At 36.1% G+C, this 19,686-nt stretch overlaps 1 protein-coding gene across 1 annotated transcript in view; it reads right to left on the bottom strand.

Moving 5' to 3' along the window:
• rho-6 (serine protease rhomboid 6) overlaps positions 1 to 16,141 on the bottom strand; it is a 123,060-nt gene extending 106,919 nt beyond the window's left edge. Inside the window, exons 1-2 of the mRNA XM_089078537.1 lie at positions 16,091 to 16,141; positions 15,782 to 15,849 (exon numbers count right to left, since the gene is read on the bottom strand). The gene's annotated coding sequence lies outside the window, so the exon portion shown is untranslated. The remainder of the gene's footprint in view (positions 1 to 15,781; positions 15,850 to 16,090) is intronic.
• Positions 16,142 to 19,686: the final 3,545 nt, after the last annotated feature.

The raw sequence follows: 19,686 nt of genomic DNA, 5'->3' as shown, positions 1-19,686 counted from the left end.
AGTTTTAAAGATATGTAATTATACGTATTTTAAATTAATTACACTGAAAACATTATAAAGATCTTATTTTAATTTTATTATATTTCTTCAACGAATAAAGGAGATTGGTGCAAAACTGACTTGACTTACGTAATTTTTTAAACGAAAATTTCAATATTTCGCAGAGATATAGCGCCGTAAAAAATGCAGGCTCGAGAAATCACAGCCACCGGGAAGCCCCGACGTTTCCGAGTAATAAATTATTTTTCCCCGGATATTTTTTCGTCCCGGAGCAAAGCGCCATAAATACTGACAAACAACCACGATAAATATGACGAACTTGACTATTAACGTCGACGAACTTTGCGAGCAGTTCGAGATCGCGCCGGCTCCGAGACCGACATGACGCCGCGATATTCATCGAAGTATAATTATTTCAACGGCGGCGGACGCAGTCAACGATAATAGGAATTGCTTTGTAAATTTCCTAATTCTCAACTAACTCAGCCTATGGGGAGCAATAAACGTAACGAGGCCTGTAATCATGCAAGAGTTAACTGAAACAGATCCTGTGGCTCGCTATGTATTAAAGTCGCCTGAAAAGTGTTTGAAACAAATTTCGCATACATCTTCATTCATATTATATGAGTAAAATTAATTACAATACTTTTTTTTTTATAATATGAATATTTTTTAGACATACACTCGTATATTCATCATTTAATCTTTAAAAACATAAACAACAATTTCATCACATATTAATAATAAAACATCAAGATAAGAAAATTAAATAAATCTGATATATAGAAAGAAATACGTTTAACGAGTAATTTTTTTTTATTTAATATATTTTATTTCATATTAAATTGTTAAAAAAGAAAAGTTTTATATAACAAACGGCCAATATAAAAAAAAAAAATTAGAAAATCTGTTGAAATGTATATATCGAAAGCTTTTATGGTCTTCGTCTGCGCGTTTTCAAACTTGGAGAATATTGAATTGTTCTAACGTATTTTCTTGAACGTGAAAATTCACTCTATAGGAAAATTCGTATCCTGATGTAGATCTACGAAAGACAAGATTTCCAAGTTCTTCTGCTTTGCAGAAGAAAACTTCTTCGATCGTTTGTTCCTCTCATTTTTTCGATGAAATCACAATATTACATAGAAATAAAATGAATAGAAATATCCCATTTATGCTAAACCAAGTAGAAATTTTTCTACATATGATATAAAACTAAAAATATTAATCTTACTTTTATAAAATTATGAAATTCTAATTCTTATTCTATACAAATACATCCCTTATCTCAATTCTTAATTTTGTTCTACAATTTTTACAAATTAAATACTTATACAATCGAGATAGTCAAGAAATTCATCGATTAAAAAACTGCTTAATAACATTCGTTATAATAAAAAATATGTAATTCATACCATATAATATATAAAAAAAAAAAAAAAAATAATAAACGTAAGGAAACACATAAAATAGCATTATCTCTTGTCTTATATCAGCACATCTAAAAATATATTTTAATTTATCTAATTTCATTCGCTTGTCGAGATACGATGGCTCGTATTGTTTTCGCAAATTGCCGTGGCACTGATCTCAATGTTCTCACTTCGCGGCGTATAAAAGTACGCCGTATGAAGGATATGAAAATCAGAATCATCATCGAAGGTACTTCGCCCGAAGACAAAAGCCCGACGAAGTTTGAGATCGCGGCGCGCAAAGAAAACTTTCCGTATCTTCAACTTCATAAACGTGAAAGTTATACCGAAAGTCTTTCACGAGCAAATCGGTTTTATGCAGCAGTTTGCGAGAGAAGCCGTGCCGCACAAAGATGAAAGGATATAAACATACGTATCGGTTATTGAAATCGGCATATCGACAGAGTAGAACAGCCACGTGAAAATAGTCTATATATTTCTTCACGGCAATTGCGCGCAAAGTGTGCATTTCCGCGCATCTACGATATCTACAAAATTGTACTCTAAAGAAATTATAATGCTTTTTACCCGCTGAATTATGACGTACCGATATCGGAATATGTAACTTTTGTCGAAAAATCACAAATATCTTGCGCTAATTTCACAGCCTTTCGTAGCAGAATATTCTTCTTTTATATCTAAACGTTTCTCTCTGTCTCTCTCTTTCCTTTTCTCTCCTCTTTTATATCTAATCTCTCTTATGTCTCTTTTACATCTATCTCTTTTATTTTTTTTTTTTTTTTTTTTGGGCGTTGATTATTTGGCGCTGGATAACTCGCGTGACGACAAAAAAGTACCTCGTAATAGATTCCCTGTTAATGGAACTCGCTGCAACTAGCCGCCACGATATCAGAGCAAGCACAATGGCTCTGCTTTTTGTTATATCGCGGAAATTGTACTTGAGACCAGTGCGAGGAGCTAAGTTATTGCAATTTAAGTCGATTGGCCGCAGAACGGTGGAAGATGACGTACGGTAAGCCAAAAAGGGACAGCTCTCCGGAGCATCTCTCGAGCGCGCGCGCGCGCGCGCATGCGCGCGCGCTGGAAGGGCTTTTTCCGTCGCTTCGAACTTCGCAAACATATCCGGCTGCATCCGGCCGAGACAAAAACGGAAGCACTAAAGTACCTGCAACTGCGCGATGTTGCTAACTTCGCTGCATTCAGAAACTCCTTACCCCTTATATAGCAGTTTTTATTCGTTACTAAAAGGTGAATAATTACCCGATTCTGTGCGAGCGTAATTTCTAGCACCTTCCTGTTATACGGCTAATGACGGCGCATCTCAACTCAATCGCATACTTCTCATCGTCACTCGACTCGATATCGGTCATTCAGGTCTCGTGTGTATTTATAGCGCGATACATACATTAATCATATCATACATTACAATTATATATAAAAAAATAGATATAATATATATATATATATATATATATATTAAAAAATTTAACGCCGTTAATTACTAAATTAATATAATTTAGTAACAGCGTTATTAACATAACGGAATTTTGTAATCAGAGTTATATGAACATGAAGAGAGAGAGAGAGAGAGAGAGAGAGAGAGAGAGAGAACGTTACGTAATATAATACTCGTAAAAAACTTCGTCTCGACAGTGATAATTTTCGTTACATGATAACGGGAGAGTTACTCGGAAACTCAACGGGTTAATCACCTTTTACGAAAAGAGAAGAGAGAAGAGAAGAGAGCACCGAAATAAGGGAGGAGTGCTGAAGAGCAATTGCGTTTCCTCACCCTTCCTTCGCACCCTTGCGAACTACAGAATGTTTATTGCTACAGCCGCGGTGGTAGCTAAGTTAGGTGAGGTCGTCCCCTTTACCACCTCCAAGAGGTATCCTCTTAGAATGGTATTTCTCACTGTATAGAAAGAATCTGCCGCTGCGTCGCAAGGCGGCACGGAGTAGTTGAGATGCTTCATCCGGAAGTAATGTTCCACTGCCATGGCCTATCCGAGCTCGGAGAAATTCTAAATGATGAGACATTGCACCCATTCAAACGGAATTTATATAGCGAACTTTGGAGACGTCAATGTTGCACGAGACAGTCTCAGTCTTTTATTATTCGCGGATGTATATTTACTTGTGTGTTAACAGCTGAGGAGAAACTGCGACTATTCGCCGGCCAAGAAAAAAAGCTTTCATATTCGTAATTCTAAAATAACAATTCTGACATTTTTATATTTTTTTCCTTCGCATTCCTCATCTTTCAGTCGTACAATATGTCAATGATATATATAAATGAGATTCAGTGTGTTAGATAAATCAAGTTTTTTTTTCTAACTGCATTAAACGAATTAAAAGAAAAATTAGAGCTTCATTGGTCGTTTCATTTTGGCAAAGATTTAACGTCGATCATATCATCTGCTGTGATCGAAATTTAAAAATAGGAGATCCATTATTTATTCGGATGAAAATTCGAGAGAAACTTCTGATGGCCGAGGGGAGGCACTCACCCATCGGAAAAATATGGCTTGTTCCTGGCAGGATATTTAAGGTAACCCGCGAACTTTATATCGTAGCTTGAGGAGTCTTCGACTTTTGTATCGCCGCGGTCGTCCATGTTATTTATGAGATAAGCAAATCTTTATTTATGGCGAAAACTTTTTTTTTCTATTTCGTCCGGTGCATTTTTCATATCCCTCGATATTTACGCGCCCGTCCTCGGGGAAATCCTCCATCGCCAGAAAGGATCTACCGGAGGGCAACCGGATCTCTGCCGTGGCACGATACGAAAGATGACGTCCTACGTACGTCCATCCACCTCGGTCGAAAGTTTAAAGTTTTTTTTTACATTTATTCCACGGCGATTTCGCCCTCTGGTTCCTTTGGCATCGCTAATATCAAAAAGCAACGGGAAGAGTCCCCCTGTCGGATAGGCGGCCGAAGCTTACCAAACAAACTTTATATTGTGTCCCGCGAACAAAGTTTGTTCACGGCAAACTACATCGCGTCTTATTTATGAATAAATCTTTATTTATGCGCCGGATCACGCGGCGGTATAATGCCGTCCATAGTCCTCGCATTTATCGTTGTCTTGTATTTACGTCACGTCTCAGATTAAAATAAATTGTTTGACAAAGCGAATAAAGCGTGTCATTGCACTCTGAACTTATTTGTTGAACAATATTTCGCGTTCTCGCACAATGAAGATCCGGCAAACTGTTGTAGAGCTTTAGCTTCGAATTACGCGAGAAGATTTATTTGCGCAAAGCATTAAATAGGTAACGGAATAATAAACTTTATAACAAGATCCATACGACGCCTTATTACTAACGGAATGACATTTTATAATTATTCCAAGCAAACAAAGCACGCTTCATGTCGCAATTTATGCAACGCAAACTAAAGAAGAGTTGAATCGCAATAAAATTTGTGCGAATAAATGAGCCACACAAATAATTCGCGAGTTTCCATGATTTTCATATCGTTAAAGGAAAACATATTTTCCCCGCGCTACTTTGCGAGGCCTATATATATAAACACAGAGAGAGGCGAATCTTCCAAAATTATGTCATCCCCCGTCGTCATTCGGCATGATCTCATTTTCTCAGCGAATAGGAAATGCGCGAGGGTGTTTCTGTACGAGGGAGAGTGGCTCGTTTTCTTCGGACAGATCCTGCCGGAAAGATGAGACAAACCGAGTTCTCCAAAAAGCAAGATCTGTGAAAGCAGAAGAAGAGTACGAGGAGGAAAGTACGGAGGAAGAAAAGGGCGAAAAGGGGAGAATTACGTTTGCCACGGTAATCTCGTTTCGTATACATATGGAAAAGAAGGAAAGTATGAAAAGAGGGCGAAAAGTGAAAGTAACGTGTTCCTCGAATCCCTTCGTGCGCGAGGAGTTATAATATATTCTTTTTTTTTCTTCTTTTTTTTTTATGAAAAAACATCTCTCGAGAGTTTTCTTCGAAATTTTGATTACTTACTTCAGATCTTCGTAGCATATCGAGTTAAGTAATTTTTAAGTGCACTTTATCAGTATTTGCAGCTTGTAATTTTAGGTGAATTTTCTTAGTTCTTTCTTTCCTTGTAATAATTCTACATATTTAGGTAAATGCTATTTATTATATTTTTTATTATTTACGTCTTTTGGACATTTAAAAAATTTCTTCCGGGGTTAATAAGTGGGGATGGAATATAAGTCTATGTAAATGCAATTCTGGGTATGAAAATTGGAAACACATATTCATATTTATAGCAAAAAAAAAAAAAATAATAATAAAGAAGTCATTTAGGCATATTTTGTAAGATTTTTCACATTTTGATTTTACAGTGTAATATTTTCATTCGACACGAATGTGAAAACTGAAATAATTTTTGTTAGATAATTTAATTCTCAACTATCAATCAAGCCTAGTTGCAATTCACTCATTTCGGCCATTGCTGAAATATAAAAACGTGAGCTCCGTTTTTATATCACGTTAAGAGAGCTACGGATGTCTTGCCGTCGTTCCGCGTAACTTGGCCGCTATCACATTCTTTGAAAAAGAAAGAAAGAGAGAGAAAGAGAGAAAAAAGTTCGCAAATTTAATATTTTATAAAAGGTCACGAAGAAGTATGCTCGATTTCGCTCGATCCGATAATGGAGGAAACGAATATATCGAAAATATACAAAGTTTCAGAAAGCTTCTCGTCGCAACAATGCGCAACAAATAAAATAAATGACAACAATGATAACATAAAAAATGATAACGTAAAAAAATTTCGAGAAAAAAATCAAATAAAAATAAATAAAGGAAAATGTTGCCAGTAAAAGTAACAGTACGTAATTTCGTGGAAACTTTTTGACAACTTTTTGAACGCGACTTTTGATTTAACGCGAGACAAAGGTCAGTAAAGATCACGTGTCAGACGACATCGCAAAGTTGATTTTACACCTCACGGCGGTGCGGTGAGTGAAAACATTAAAAGCGGTACGACGCAATAAAAAGCGCGCAAGACAATAGAGGACCGGGGGAGTGAAGTTTCGGTTTTTTTTTTCTTATCAATACACCACGTACAGTGGTGGCGGCCACGACCGTGGCATGGTGCGGCGCGAAATTACTTGAACTTTTTTCTACCAGTGCACAATGAGTAGAGGGCAGCTCGGGGAATAGGCGGTTCGCGTGAATACTAAATTTTAAAAGTAAGCCAAGACGAGAGAAATTTATGGTGCGCGCGAGTGTAAGTTTACAATTACACGGAAGAACGAGGAGAGGACAGGAGATAAGGGAAAGGGTGGCAGGGAAAGAGGAAGAGAGAGGGAGAGAGAGAGAGAGAGAGAGAGAGAGAGAGAGAGAGAGAAAGAAAAGAGGAGGAGAGGATGGTACAACCCGCCATGTCTTAATCCTCTTTTTATCTCTGCATCTTTTACTCGGAGTATCTATGGCCTTTGGCGAGTGCAACGTGAAATCTCGAAGATTCTCTACCCCCCGTGAGAGATAATGTGCGGCGATTGTATATACGGATAGGGGAATCAAGGATTAGATTAAGAAATGTGACTTCCTTCCGTGATTTGTTGATGAAATAAGACTCAAACTGAAATACACCGACAGATTTCGCTTTCAGACATACGGCACATTAATTATTATTTTTTTTGCGAAAGTTAAATATTATTTTATATATATATATATATATATATTAAATATTATTATAAATATTATAAATATATATTATTAGTATAATAAACATAAATAATTTCGCAAGCTTTGGGGAAAATTAAAAAATTAAAAAAAGAGTTTAAATATAAACTTGGGGAATATTTTTTTTAGATAAATCATAAAAAAAGATAATTGATATTGCTTAAATAATAATACATCAATCTTAATATAATTTTCAAAATTCATTCAAAATTATTTCTTTTAACGTGTTTCTTTTAACACGTAAAAATTATATAGGAAAAGATAAAGTTTCATATCTTTTTTTTTTTTCATAGTGTAATGTAATGAAACATGATACATTGTCTGTTGCGAGTTTACGTTTTAATAAAGACAGCTGTTAATAACAGCTGTTAGACTAATAATAGACTCGGAGATAGACCGCAAACTGGCAGTCCTTGATGTCATTTAGCCAACCTAGACTACTTCTGGCGCACTACAAGTTTAGTTTATACATATCCACATTTGGCAACACCTGCGCGGTCGAGTATGTCGAGTTGCAAATACACTCAACGCACAGACATACTTCACATTAGCGTTTCATCCTATAGTATGATTTAGACAACAAAATTATCATTCCACTAAATTGTGCGATAAAATTTACCATTTGGATTAGCTCGGCTGAAATAGATTTATAGATCTAGACGCGACTTTCTAAATTATGAAAAAAATTCGTACGTGTGTGTGTGTGTGTGTGTGTGTGTGTGTGTGTGTGTGTGTGTGTGTGTGTGTGTGTGTGTGTGTGGAGTGTGGGTGTGGATGTGGGTGTGGGTGTGGGTGTGGGTGTGGGTGGGTATGGTGTGTGTGTGTGTGTGTGTGTGTGTGTGTGTGTGTGTGTGTGTGTGTGTGTGTGTGTGTGTGCGCGCGCGCGCGAAGAAAGCGAATCTTTCTCAACGATTAATTGCAAAAGCGTTATAACAAAAAGGTAAATAAAAATAGCTTGAAATAAATTCTCGCTATCAGTAAGTCGCAAAAATCTTCACAATACTCGCTACATTTATCAAAAGTTATCGTATGCGACTAACGGGAAAAACTTCTGGGATATTTAAAACGTATTTTGTCGAGCAAGGGCGGGGAAGCGGCTGATAAAAGCAGGAATTAACGTGAAATGGAAAACTTGAAGGCACTTTAATTATGTTTTCCGAGCTTAAGCCAGCCCTTCGTGGTTACGTTCCGCGAAATCCCTCTGTCTTAAGGGGATTCTTATGAAACCTCTGCAGTACTGACGACTAATTGTTGAGAAAGGCAAGTCAGGATCGCGACTCGTCACAGAAGATAAAGACTTATAATTCCATAAGCGTTTTTCTCCTTTTCTATCGCAAACCTTTTTACACGGATTAAAATTAATCGTCATCCCTAACGACGCATAATGAAATTATACAAATAAAAAATTAATCCATAAGTCACTCGACAATAATTTGCCAGCCAATTCCCTTGTAAGAAATTTCAGAAGCAATTTAAGAAATTAATAAAATATTGTTGTTCTCCATTTTAAAGTCAAATAATGTATATAAATAATAAAATGTTGTATCACTTCCATAATAAAAGATAATAATTTCATACACCATTTTGATGTACCAAGCAATTTAAAAAAATTAATCTCGAATTTCCCATCTTTTCTCAAATAATTCCATTAATAATATCCATTTGTTAATTAGTTCGCCGTGAATTTGATATCGCTCGATCTGTCCGTTGAATATCTAGACAGGATATTTCCAACTTGCGTCATGGATATACAAATTTTATTGTTGGTAAAATAGGGTGATTTCGAAAAACGTCCGTGATTATCGTAATCCATTTGCATACGTTTAAAATTCGCTCTCATGGCGAATTCGCGTAGAATAATATTATCAACAAGCTAAAAAGCCTGAAATCAAGCTTTCGAATCGGAGTGGCCGAAGCGAACCGTTCCCGAACTAACCAACTCGTATCGGTTTATTAAAGCGCCGTAGGACATTTTCACGTACTGATTACACATCAATGGGGTTATTCACGACCTCCGTTTCCTCTTTTTTCCGCGAAAACGTGTACCGGGTTACCATTGGCGGAAAATTGGCCCGGCGCCAGATCGGGCTTAAAGCTTTTCTACCGTCCCGCTGCAAATAATACGCTAGAAGCTCACGTCGAATCGTCGGCCGGATATACTTTCAAATTCACAATCCGTTAGAGAATATTTGCGATCATATTTCTTTCGAATCACGAGTGTATAGTGACACGGACATATCAATATAGATAAATGAGAACGATCGCGGTAGTCCGATAGAATGAAATAATTGAATTTCCACATGAATGCTTCATTTTGCACTGAGGCTGCACGTATCATCTCAAAGCATTATAAAATCTTTCAACGGATATATTTAATATATTCTTATATAATATAATTATATTCTTTTTATTAATCACAAATACAATGTATCTATAATAAGTAATAAAAATTGATGCGTATTCGCACAACATGATGTGTACCATATAAATATATAAACTTATGGTGCATCACGAATGTATCAAATACTATATATATATATATATATATATATATATATATATATATGTTGCAATTTGTACATTTAATTTCGTATTTTCCTCAAATATTACCAAAACTGTGTATTAACATTATTTCCGTGGCAAGCGCAGGTGTACTAGTAGCTTTGCTACTTACATTATATTCTCCTACATTAAAGTAATATTCCCCATTGCCAAATATATCTACAATTTCGCATTGCAATGCAATTGTTCTACATTCAAGTACAAAGAGACCGTGTCGTTCCCACGAAACTTGGTCGAATAGCTGGATGGCGCGAATACGAGAAAGGTCGACCAACGCAACGCGCTTTAAATATTTGCTTGTCGCGAGCTCTCTCTCTCTCTCTCTCTCTCTCTCTCTCTCTCTCTCTCTCTCTCTCTCTCTCTCTATAAAAAAAGTCCCTAGCCAAATCGATAAGCCCATCGTCGATTTCACGGCGAGCCGCGAATGAAAACGCGGTCGATCGCCGAACAAATGACAAATCCGACGCGATGTCGGAGGGCGGGCGCGATAAAACCGGTTGTTTTTCGGGACAAATTGCGCTTTTGCGCCATCCGAGAGATTCTTTTTCCATTCCTCTTGTCAACGCGGCCGGGGCAAGAACGAGAGGCGAAAAAAGGCGCTGAACGCGAGGCAGAGGCGCAGGCGGAAAAGGTGTTAAGAATTACGGGCGGAACCGTTACGCTTCTTCCCTTTGACCTTCGAGCAAAATAAGAATAGTGTGCGCCGGCTTTCCTTCCATTTAGCCTCCGCCAGCGACTGAAAGAAGATCGTCCTTTTGTTACACTAATCTAAGCAAAGTAGGGCCGCCGCGAAAGGGGCGGCCGAGTGACTGCGCGAATCAATACTACGCGGAACGGAGTTTATGTAATCGACGAAGAAATGTCGGTATTGAGACGAGAATTTAAAAGCATTCCCACAAAAATAAATTTCTTTTCGCGTTATAAAATAAAATTTTTTCCAAATTTCCATCCTGAACCATAAACTCAGCATTGAAACGCAGAATATTTATATAATGATATTTTATTTATCCGCTCAAAAGGATTGGAGTACGCAATTTATTTTACATTTCACGTTATACGTTATAAAAACATATACCGCGGCTGTATAAAATCAACTTTGAAAAGGACGAAGATTCTTTGTCCTTTCCTTCAATTTAAATCGACTTCATCTAAAACTAAATTTTGATGCAATTTTTTTTTTTTTAATTTATATTCAATTTTGCCTAACTCTGCTTACTGACAAGCATGTTTACCAATATTTCTGATTCTAAAGTAGTTATTCACTTCATGCGTTAGTACGTTATTTAAATTCCCGCTCTCTTGCAGTTGCCGAAAGATAATGGGAACGCTGGGGGGGGGGGGGCTCTTAGTTATCCCGGGCGCGTGCTTACGAGTTAAGATCAAGCGATGCAAAGTCATAAATTAATATCACGGAAGCACCTTGCGCGACTACACGGGGCTGCACGTAATTCCGTGACTTATGCGGAGAGAATGCATACAGCGGAATCGCGCAACAAATGTGCAAACATGCAAATACCGGTATCACTTTCCTTGGTCTTTATAACCCGCGATGGAGAGCAGGAGCAGCTTGGTCGAGAACGAGATATCCGGAAGCGGTTTTTGCGATGGTAAACCTTGCGAGGTTTCGAGAATATACGGTAACTCTTCCTTTCTACTTCAGCTGCGAGCGAAGCTGACGCAAATCTTAATTTCAGAGAAATATTTTAATGTACGCTCCTCTCTGTTTAAATTAAAATTAACTTGACTGCAAATTTGATTTAACTTAGTTGCTGATTTTTTTTTTCTTTTAGAACAAACTAACCCTCCGTTTAAGACGGTTTTCCAACCAGCGGGATATGATAATTTGTGTGCAGAATCATACGAACGCTGAACATTATGTTTGAACGTCATCTAAAGATACACGGAAAGAACAGTCTGCTGGATGTAGATCTAAAAAATAATTTTGTTGGATTCTATCAAAATAATTGTGTAAAACGAGTTTTCAAAGTAGTTGTTGAAATATAAAGAAATTTTGCGATATTTAAATGTACTACCTAATAATTTTTGATGGTCCAACAAAATTAATTTTTAAATTTATATCTGACCAAATTTGTAAAGTTCACAGTAAAATTATATTTCGGTATATGATCTTGATGAACTGCACAGAAAAAAATTAAGACAAATATTATCATACGTAAGCAAGACTACTTTTAAAAATTTTAACCTTGATCCGATTGAATTTATATCGATACAAATATTACTTTTGCTCAACTCAAGACTAAAAGTCTTCTATATGAAAAATTACAATATTCTTGCTTACATATATAAACTATTTTTACTTATAAATTATAATATTCTTGCTTATATACGAAAATATGCAATCTTGATTTGAGACTAATTTTTTTTCTGCGTGTAATTAAGAAAAATAATCTTTAAATTAAAGATCCTGATTTGATTAAATTTATATTGATACAAATATTACTTTTGTCCAACTCAAGACTAAAAATCTTCCATTATAATGAAAATTATAATATTCTTGCTCATATATGAAAATATTTTTACTTGCATCGATCAATTGAGATTGAAAAAATTTTTCTAAGAAAATTATAATATTCTTGCTTATATACGAAAATATCGCAATCTTGATTTGAGACTAATTTTTTTTCTGCGTGTGATTAAGAAAGGTAATCTTTAAATTAAAGACCCCGATCGAGGTCATCGATCGGGAAGAATTTGGTCGCACGTCGTTTCTCCCTCGTCGCTTAACTTCAATAAAACTCAAAGCAAACTCGGACTTTGGAGCACGTTCTCGCAACGTGAAGCCCTAAGCTATAGTTCACCTCGTTTATGCGGAAGTCCGGCACCGGCTCGAAGCGATGAAGTTCCCACGCCGTGGCTTGAAATCGAACCCGAGCGCTATATCGAAAATAATCTCCTTGCCAAGTGCGCGATCGCGAACCCATCATTCCCGCTGTCTTATGCGTTAAAAAAACTTTTGCGATCGCTAATATAGCTTTCCCATCGATCAGCCGATATCGACTTTTCAAATCGGACCGTATAAATTTGCGGAGACGACGGAGCTCTTTATTTTTAGAATCTCTCGTGGTATTGGATCACCGGCTATTTATGGATCACAGACACGACTTGACTTTTTTTTTTTTTTTTTTTTTTTTTTCCAGAGCATTTCATTTAGGGAAACGTAAGACCTAGAGTATCGTTAGGAGTTGACGATGTTGTTGGATGATGTATTGTTTCTAATAATTGCAAAACTTTAAAAATTAACGAGGAGCTTCCTCGTATCCTCTACAAGTCTAGTTTAATATTTATATAGCATATGGTACGATGTAAATATTTAAATTAGCATTACGCATAACTACAAATGTTCTTTCAAAGCAAAGTTTCGCACAATAAAGTTACATGATAACCGACTTCCCCTTTGCTCGGCAAAATTGAGACTTTACTATTACTTGGACGAGTAACTCTACTTCCACACATATAAAATCATGTATATGTATATATTACGTCATCACGTTTACGAAATGTCACGTCTGCAACGAAGTTTCTTGCGCAGTCGAGCGTAGACAAAAGACCGATAAAAAAAATGTCATATTTATGCAAACTCATCCCATTTAAAAAAAGAAATAAATTATAATTATATTTCAGAAATATTCTTCTCTCCCGTCTCGTTTCCATCGAATTCACTTTATGATTTGCTTATCGAAAACAGTGATATTAATTGTTAACATGTGTACTTCGCAAATTATTCAAATTATTACCAACTACTCCCATTAAGTCGACCGTAAATAACGGGAAACGTTTTATTGACGATTAATAAATTAATAAATTTGCGCAAATTAAATACTGCAACTGCTGTATTGAGAAATAAATACGAATAAATTGTGGAAAATTACTTTTTTAGCACGATGTTATTTCGCATGTAAAATGCAGTCTGCAGTATCGCATATATCGTACATCGTACAACAAAACATATAAAATAACGTTATGTATTACATGCGACGTCATTAATTGGGATGCGAGATGCGAGCGAGCTCGTCAATTGTTAATAAACCAATTCTGCGGTCATTTAGCGATGCAGATAATGTTCCTAAACGCGCAAGACAATTTCTGTATGCGCTGCGAATGTTTGTTAATTTCACTGAGAAATGCAACGCGACAAACGCTTAAAATTCCAAATGAAATCCGTGTGTGTTCGGCAAGTGAGTACGGCATGTCTGACCTTTATTTGACTATATCTACTTGACCGTAGCGAGGCATATCTCGAAGAACGCTCCTCCCAGTTTACATATACCCTTTGCAAACTGTTTGCACAGTATAAATTATATAAAAAAAAAAATAACTTTTTACATAATAAAAATCCCCTTATATAATAAAAAGGGATTTTAATTAATATTAAAAATATTTGATCATTGAATTATTAGAATTTCTATTGAAACCACGTTGGAAGTCTGCTAAATTAAGTGGCACGTAGTCGGTGAAATGATTATTTGAATTTATTTCATATAAAAGAATTTTTTTTATTTAGCAATCAAGATCCTGCTGGCCGAGAAACCGTGCTATGTTACTAGCTGTTATTTGATAACTTTTTATCAAAATGCTATATAAAAAAACGATGATTTTACGATGATGGATTCTTTTATATCTCTGAAAGAAGACATTTAGGATATGTTCATATGAGCTTTTTATCGTAAAATAATTTCAATTTGAAATATGTTAAGAATATATCACTTATTTTCATAATTTTTATACTTACAATGAAAAAATTATGAGAAATATACAGATTATTCTAAATCGCATTTAAAAATAATATAAAAATGTTTAGCGTTGATTTAGAAGAGATATAGATCAAAAATTACTTAAGTAAGTATTAAATAGAAGTGTGCTCTAATGGAAATGTAATTAACAAATAATGACAAAAATTTCTATTTTTTTTATATAATTATAAATATTCAAAATTATTTATGTAAAGTTTCATTGCGACGCAGAGATTAGTTGTATCTGTAAATAAAAATTTAATTTTATTTGTTACTACCGTTTGTACTGTTAATAAAAATTTAATTTTTATCTACAAAATAACTAATCTCTGATTTCATCGCAATGAAATTTTACATAAATCATCTTGAATTATATTTAAAGTACTTATATAAAAAAAATTGAGATTTATTCGTCGTTATTTCCTAATTACATTTTTATTAAAACATATTTATCATTTAAATTTAAATAAATTTTAATTTCCAGTTTAAATCACTACAAAATTTTTCATATTACTTTAAAATATGATAAAAAATAATCTATAATTTTTCATAATTTTTTTCAATGTTAACTGATGTGTATAATACATCCTTAAATAATACTTGAGAAACACTTCGTAAATTTAACTAAATAAATTTAAACAATTTTCCTGCGCTTTCTTTTATTTTCAATGTTGCTTAGGAAGGAATTGTTTAATTAATAATTCTTTCCCGATATTACACACAGCACTCCACGACATATTCATTTTCGCGTATCCTTCGCTACAATTTACGACTATTTAATTTCAACACACTTGCATTCGTTATGGACAATATAGCGCATACGAGCGTAATCGAGCGTCCGGAATGTCATTTCGGCCGTCAACTTGCAACGGACGTCGAGTGTCGATGCACTCCGATTTGATGACGATTACTCCGTTTCTCACGCCGTTTCTGAATTAGAGAAGCGACGCATCTAACTTCTCCCCCAAGGGCAAAGTCGTTTAATCTCTCGATTACTGAAATTTACTGTCATCCGCGTGAAGCAACATCCAAGTCCGAAACCTCGACCGAAAATGACTGATTGTTAGACATGTCGAAACGGATATTACGTGTCCATTAACGATCGCTCACGTACGCTCACGCGATCGAGAAACTCGCGTGTCGAGAACTCGCGAGACATTCGCACGAATATCGTGACACCCGGGGACAAACGGAAGCGCCTCAAAATTCTTCTTTTTTCAGTCTCAGAAAAACGCGGAGTCCCTCCCCGCGGTTCTCTCAAACCTCTCGCAGTCATATGTCAGTATCGACTAACGCGCGATTGCCTTAACGTTTCCCTTTCTCGAGGCTTCTCCTTTCTTTTTCTACCTTACAGCCTTACCTGATGCGAAGTCGATCGGATCACTCCATAATGTCACCGTCAGCGTTCCCCTCGGCAGTCCAAGCGGCCTGGATACAAGACACAAACACCATGAACACGCTCGAGGCGCGGGGGGGGGGGGGGATAATTCGCGACGCGATCCGGCGAGGAGAGGAGAAGGAAACAAAAATGAGAGAACGGTCGCGGCACGGCGGGACGAGGAGAGAGAAAGAGTCAAACAGAGAGAGAGAGAGAAAGAGAGAGAGAGAGAGCAGGCGGAAGGAGCGGCGAACGTTACACGTCCGGCTTCGCGTCCGCGCGTGCACTGACTTCTGCTCTGTCTGTTCAGGCGCGCCAGCCCGCAGTCCATCCACCTTGGGCCACTGTAGACTCGTCGCTAGGTTGCCATGGCGACCGGTCAACAGCACGCGCAGTCGGCGCGAGCGAGACGCCTCGCCGTCACGCGGTCGTCGATGGGGAGGAAGAACGAGGTAGGAGGGAGGGCGAGAAAAGGGGGGAAATTTCCACGTTTTGTGCGGAAAATTCCTTTGAACAAGTGGAAACACATAATGAAATCACGTCGCGGCGTCATTCGCCACGCAAGAAAAGGCGTATTATACATTTAAAATATATTACGCAGGATCCCTCTCTTTCTCTCCCTCTCTCTCTCTCTCTCTCTCTCTCTCTCTCTCTCTCTTCTCCTCTCGTCTCCTTCTTTCCCCCTACTTTCTTTTTTAATTTCCCTCCAGGAAAATGTGTGATGACATGTATCGAAATTAATGCAATTATAATATCGAGAAAAATTGAAATGATATGCTAAATATATTAACATATAATTAGTTAAATTATTAAAAGCATAAAGCGCACTTTTACGATTGTAATTCACGTCAGATTGCAGGCAATAGAATTCTATAACATATATATATATATTATACACATATATATATATATATATATATATATATATATATATATATATATTTTATATATATGTGTACTTTTCATTTTTTAAATAAATATTTTTACAGCATATAAAATTAAAATTACAATTCTATTCTATGCGTGTGTGTGTGTGTGTGTGTGTGTGTGTGTGTGTGTGTGTGTGTGTGTGTGTGTGTGTGTGTGTGTGTGTGTGTGTGTGTGTGTGTGTGTGTGCGAGTTTCGATGTAAATTATAGTTTGTGTAAAATTAATTTAAAAAATCGCGTGTATAATTAAGAAGTTTTATTACGCAAGCCGAAGAAAATTAACTCCTCATGTTAAATCAAGCTAATTGCAACAATTCTTAACAAAAGAAAACTAAAACTTGGCAATTTTATGACTACGTAATTAATTCTTCTCAAGATACAAAATAATGCACTTTGGTCAATAAAAAAAGCATTTGTATACGTAACAATTTGTGAATAATTATAAATTGGATATTTATAAATTGTATATTTCCCTTTTGTTTGTACTTTGTGTGTGTACTGCGATAAGCAGCAATTATTTTATTCATTATTTTATTGTCATCGCGATCGAGTTTGTAATTCATTTTTTTAGATCACATTTGCGTCTCTATTTTTCTGCGCATTTCAATCGGCACGAAGTAGGAAGGTATAGAAAATCAATAATACGATTTAATAACTTTCTCGTGCGCCGTGCTCTGAAAAAAATTCGGCTATTTCGACGTTTTGCTATATGGTAGCTAGGTATTGGTATCTAGAGAGTTAATAACGACCGCACGTTGAAAAGAACCGTCGAACCTGCCATCAAATAAGCTGATGCTGCAGAAACGTCGATTCGCGAATACGTAAGCTTTTCATCAAGACGGATTCGTGACAGGTTTTCTGTCATCGGTATGACGGAATCATCATCATTCCGATCTTTTTCCACATAAACTTCAGTTATTTGTTTCACGTATCACAAACGTTGTCATTCGATAAAATTAATAAGATAATTTAAACGTTCAAAGTTAATTGTAAAAAAAATGGAAGAGTTGAATCGTCGACGATCGCAGGTTTAAAATGAGCGCGTCGTAAGGTGCCAAAGAATAAAAAAGGCAAAGTTGACGATTGAAAAGGAAAAGGAAAAGAAAGATAGAAATGTATCACGTGCAAGAAATACTGTTTACCTCAAAGCTGCACTTCCAAACTGTAACTTAGCCTCACTTTTATACCAATTTAATTATATGTAATTTCCCAAGGTCCCAATTTATTAATTAGAGGATTTGCATGCTGAGGAAAAGCTCTCGCGACTGGATGAAAAATAAGATAAAGCGGCAAACAGAAGAAAGACGAGAAGAAGCGGCAAGAAAGAAAGGAAGAGAAATAAAGAACGAGGCAGGAAATTCCGGGCTAGATGCGCATCGTGGAAATTAATAAGAGGCACGGTGTAAACGTGCACGGTTGAAATGCGCCCTCCACGAAGAAAGGATCGTTAATGCCGGGCTTGTTTTACTTTTTCTCCCCCTCCCTCTCTCTCTCTCTCTCTCTCTCTCTCTCTCTCTTATTTTTTTTAACGTCGCTCCAGGATCGTCGATGCGATACGATGCGACTACGTGAATACGTGACTTCCAACTCGAGCATCTCATAAATACGAGCAAATTCCCTGAAGTGGTGATGCGAGCGGCTCATTCGACGGCGAAAGCGCGGACGAAATGTCTGTGCGGCGAAGTTTCGAAAGAGGAAAAGAAAGGATACACGAGGAGGCTCGGGGAGGTGAATTGCGGAAATTAATTTACTCGCGGTCGTAAGTGAACCACTTGTTCCGTACGTTCTACACGTACACCGATAGTATAAAACGGAGATTTATTTCTACCTGCTGTTATTGCAGGAATGTAAAATCGCCCCGGCGCAGGGCTAGTGTTTTTTTTTTTCGCAGATTTAATTACGCCTGTTTTTTTTTTCGATAATTTATAAGAAAGGTAAACCAATCTTGATCTCTCATGATTTCATTCGATCCCTCGTTATTCAGTTGTTGTTGCCGTTGTTGAGAATTAGAGCTTACATACAGTAATTATATAAATTAACATACAATAATTTTATCCCAATTTAATCTCGATTTAATCGCGTCGCTATAGTCATACGTAAAGCAGCTAATTATTGTCGCGTACGTCAATATGATTATTATTTTAATCTCTAGACGATCGATAATCACGATGTGCTCGCGAGTAAAAGCGTAAGTGCGTTATTTTATAATTAATTTTTTTATAATTTTTTTACCAAAGTTGGGTGAGTATTATTTGTTAAAGCAGCCACGACGCAACGTATCCAGATTCGCGCATGGAAAAAGACTGCAAAATGCGAAATTAGATTTATGGAACACGATTATTCCCCACGAGCCGATTTAGCACGTACCTCGACGCTACGCGTTATGATAACGTAACGTTAACTGCAGAATTTCACTGTTTACTGCAACGCGACGCACATCCAAACGTATCTGTAATCCCGAGCATCATACTCCAATATATATGGATTATACGTCTGTTTTCAAAATTAGGCTAAGCCGCAACGACTACCTGGATATAAATGCACAGCCTTATGTATAAGTATCAGTACGTTCGCACCACTTTTATTCCTATCGAGTGAATCGAGAGAATCTCTGCTTTTGTCGCGAACGAAGAATAAGAAAGGCAGGAAAAGCAGAAAAATTCGAAACTTAAAAATTTCTCTATAAAAAGTTTATTTGCGAAAAAATAAATCCTCTAAATTTTCTTTAGTTATATAGTAATTCAACTGTAATCTTTAAATAATTTAGATAATTAAATTATTTAATTTAATAATAATAATCATCTGTAACAAAAAAAATTTTAATTTATAATAATTTATAATTTATAATTAAAATATATAAATTTATAATAAAAATGTATCGATTAAACTTTATAAAATGTCTTAACATTATAAAAAAAATTAGAATTATGTAAATTCATATGAATACATATATTCATAA

This window comes from Pogonomyrmex barbatus, unplaced genomic scaffold (assembly GCF_055798465.1).
Source record: "Pogonomyrmex barbatus isolate J1 unplaced genomic scaffold, ASM5579846v1 scaffold23, whole genome shotgun sequence".
In the NCBI taxonomy this organism is placed as follows: domain Eukaryota; kingdom Metazoa; phylum Arthropoda; class Insecta; order Hymenoptera; family Formicidae; genus Pogonomyrmex; species Pogonomyrmex barbatus.
This window is presented reverse-complemented; position numbering and strand designations above follow the sequence as displayed.